This window comes from Triticum aestivum, chromosome 1B (assembly GCF_018294505.1).
Source record: "Triticum aestivum cultivar Chinese Spring chromosome 1B, IWGSC CS RefSeq v2.1, whole genome shotgun sequence".
In the NCBI taxonomy this organism is placed as follows: domain Eukaryota; kingdom Viridiplantae; phylum Streptophyta; class Magnoliopsida; order Poales; family Poaceae; genus Triticum; species Triticum aestivum.
Window position 1 is genome coordinate 155,530,760 of NC_057795.1, and position 3,612 is coordinate 155,534,371.

Below are 3,612 nucleotides of genomic sequence, written 5' to 3' on the forward strand. Positions count from 1 at the left end.
ATTACTAGAACATTCTATAGATAAATACTTTTTGTTTTGAATTTGTCTTGCCAACACAAAGAGCATCTTGAGATGTAGACACCTCACCCAAAGAACCCTATAACGAGAACCTAACAATTAGTACATGTATTGAATAATGAAGAGCATTCTAAAGATAAATATATTTTGCTAGTTTTGAAATGGATTCAGAGCTGTGAATAAATAAGCATATAGAAGATAAACACCTAATGAAAAGAAGCAACAACAGCTACGCAAGGAGTATCTGTTGTTTTAGATTTGATATCATTGGTGTATTAGCATGAAAGTTCTTATGGTAATCTTCTCATGATTCTTGATATTGCTAATAAGTTGAGAAAAGGAAGGAGTTACTAACCTTATCTGCACTAGTGTTTTCCTTCTCTTGTTGCACATTTTCATCGTGGATGAAAGACTCATTGTTCTGTGACAAAGATATATTACAAGATTGCCAAGAAAAAAAATAATAAACACTCATACTGCAAAATGTGCGAGTAATTCTAATTGCTACTCAACCATGCTCGATTTTCCAAACAACAGATAAATGAGCATACCTTATCCATCGTAGGATGTTTGTATGATGGTTGCATCTCCCTGTCATCGAGAAATGTTTCCTTGCTCTGTAATGAATAGCAAGAGATGATTAATTTCTATAAAAAGCAAACAGAAATATACTAATGCATCCATACACTACCTTCACATTATTCTGCTGCCCAACAGTACCAAGTTGTTGACTATGACCGTCGCCATAAATTCTCTGTTGATTGAAACCAAACAAGACTAAGAACATACTTGTAAAATGGCATCAAAATAATTGTTAAACCTTTGTAAAGACACATACTTTTCTCTTTGAAATTGTCTTAGCAATAGAAGGAACATCTCGAGATTTAGATATCTGATCCAAAGAACCCTGTAACTAAAACCTAAAAATTAGTACATGTATTGAATAATGGAGAAATTCTTCGAATTTACCTATCCTTCAGAGTTTTTTGTCTTCCCTTTTAGTTCCAGAATTTCGGCATCTTGGTTTTCCACTCTTTTCTCCAACTTCTCCATCTTAAATCTGACAGCCAAAAGATCTTCATTCGATGTATCCTCCAATGAACTAAGGTGTATATTTTGAAAGTGGTGTGAAGTTGACACATCAAAGACTTGATTTGGATTCGAAACTAGTCCGAGGCCATGTACATGTCCAGGCTTGTCTGGGCCAAGTACTGCATTCAAAACATCTCCTTTCCATGCTGTCTTTCCTCTACTATTATCTACTAAATTTGGATTTGCCGCTATACGTTTCTTCAAATCAACCTATATACATGAATACTATATGTCAGAACAATGTGGTAAACAACATTATAATTTTAGATAAAAGAGAGTCAATATCATACCACTTGTTCATTCATTTTCTTGTCGCTTTTGTGCTTATGTGTATGCATGTATAAGACAGCCCTGTGTGGGTACTTCTTTTCCGGATCCTTTAGTCTCTATTGGTCAAACAGTTAATTTATTAAAGACCTGCAGTACATATGGGATGTACATGCATATAGTTCGAGTTCTTGTAAACTGACCAGCTCTTCTCTAACTCGTGGAAAACTCTTAGTTCCAGCCGTGTGTTTCGACTTCCTCATCGCACAATTGTTCCTATTTGTCTCACTTATCCCCTGTCAAACAATTGTATAATGTATGCACATGTATTTTTCATAATTTCATACCATGACTGAGCAACATGTACATAACAAATCTGGCAAGTGTATGTACCTGTGCCTTTGGGGTCATCCAATTACTGACCAGAGTAATCCACTAATCCTTAATCACACCCTTTGGAACATTGGTGTTATTCGCTTCCATTTTCTTGTTTGCATCAAAATACAATGCTTTCAGATCTGACTTATGTTCCCTCCATCTATCTCCAATTTTTTTAATATATACTTTTCCAAGCGAGAAGGGTAAAGAAACCTCATCTACATTTCAAACGAAACTATGGTTATGATAGCGCCACGTAAAGCATAATGATGTTAGCAAAAGAGATTTAATGCATTCGAGATGTACCTTTACTTGTGCTAGTATATCCCGTTTGTTTCTTTGTTCATTGGTCTTTTTTTCTCTCTCTCCTATTAGTTTTCTCCAGTCCTTGTAGCTCAAACTACACAATTTTCCATTCCTAGCAACCGTGCCAAGAAAATTCGCAAGACGTCCAGCTTCTTTTCCAATTGGCTGGTTTAGTTCATTGCACTGGACCACAATTCTCTGCCCTTTTGGAAGATTCCATATTTCTTTTAGCCTTGTCCTACCACGCTTGGTTGTTTCTCCATTTCACCTGATCATGGATAAATTACCAAAACACTTGTAGTTAATCACACATAAACAACTGTGTGAACAATCTTTTGGTCTGTAGTCTTGAGGAACAACTGATAGTGTTATTCACCAGTTTACAAAGCATTAAATTGATAACACAATGGAAAAATCAGCACTAATATAAAAGAAGTGAATCTTACGGCAGTGCAAAGACAGGATGCAGTGTATTGTTGCTTGCTGAAGCCTTTTGCCCAACAGTTAGTGTAGCTAGCCAAGTAAATAGTAGGAAGTGCAATGCTTTTATTCCATATAGTACATGGTTTAGTTTTAGTTGTTCTGATGATCATGGTCATTACAGCCACACTACACACCATCAAAAAAAGTTACCATTCTGTTCTGTGGCCTCACATGGCTGATAACTGAGTGTGTGTCAACCATTTCTGCAATCAGATTTTGACCATGTGGTGCGCAGCAATCATACCCATGCATTGGTTTGCAACATCGCCCTTATTGCAAGAGACGCAAGCGCAACATGGGTCTGTTGCAGACCAAGAAATCGGTCGGGTCTTCTTCCCCAATCCCGATGACAATCCAACTGGGTCTGGTGATGCAGTTTGGTCTTATTCGAGGGCCCACCCACATGCCCCCCGACACTTTTGGTCAACACACGTGCGAACGTGTTTTGAGGGATCACCACATTGTCATGTCCCATCGAAAGAGGTCATGCGTAGGTGGCCTCCCGGTGAAGTTCTTCCAGACATTTTGGAACACATACATGACAGTTCTTTCAGACATTTTGGAACACATACATGACATAGGGTCTTGTGACCTCGCCCGGTTCAACTACGGGATAATAACTCTGATTCCCAAGGTGCTTGGAGCCTCGGAGAACCGCCAGTTCTGGCCGATCACAGTTATTAACATGAGAAAGTTTGATTTTCACTCACATTTCCCCTTCCATTTTGTAAAGTTAGTAGAAGAGCTTGAAACAAAAATACATGAAAATTAAAGAAAAAATTATGAGTCGCTCAAATTTTAATTGAATATTAACTGAACTCGGGATCGAATTACAAAATAATACAAGTTTATGTGTGTTTCTGTAACTCCATCAAGAAATGAAGGATGCTTGGTCAAGCGAAGCTCGTTGGATTTCAACTCGACATACCTAGAATTAAATAATTCGTACATAGTCTATATATAATTTAAATTGAAAGGATTTTAGTGTTCACCCATATGTCAAACTAGGCATCCAAAAAATATATGAGATGTTAGATACAAAACAAAAGGAAAAAAACTTTGTTCAAA

At 37.1% G+C, this 3,612-nt stretch overlaps 1 long non-coding RNA gene across 1 annotated transcript; it reads right to left on the bottom strand.

Annotated features, from left to right (window-relative positions):
• Nucleotides 1-586: 586 nt before the first annotated feature.
• Nucleotides 587-934, bottom strand: LOC123088636 (uncharacterized). The gene is made up of 3 exons (XR_006441992.1): nt 857-934; nt 710-772; nt 587-635 (listed from the first exon to the last, which is right to left on the bottom strand). It is a non-coding gene; the product is annotated as an uncharacterized lncRNA (long non-coding RNA).
• Between the last annotated feature and the right edge of the window lie 2,678 nt (nt 935-3,612).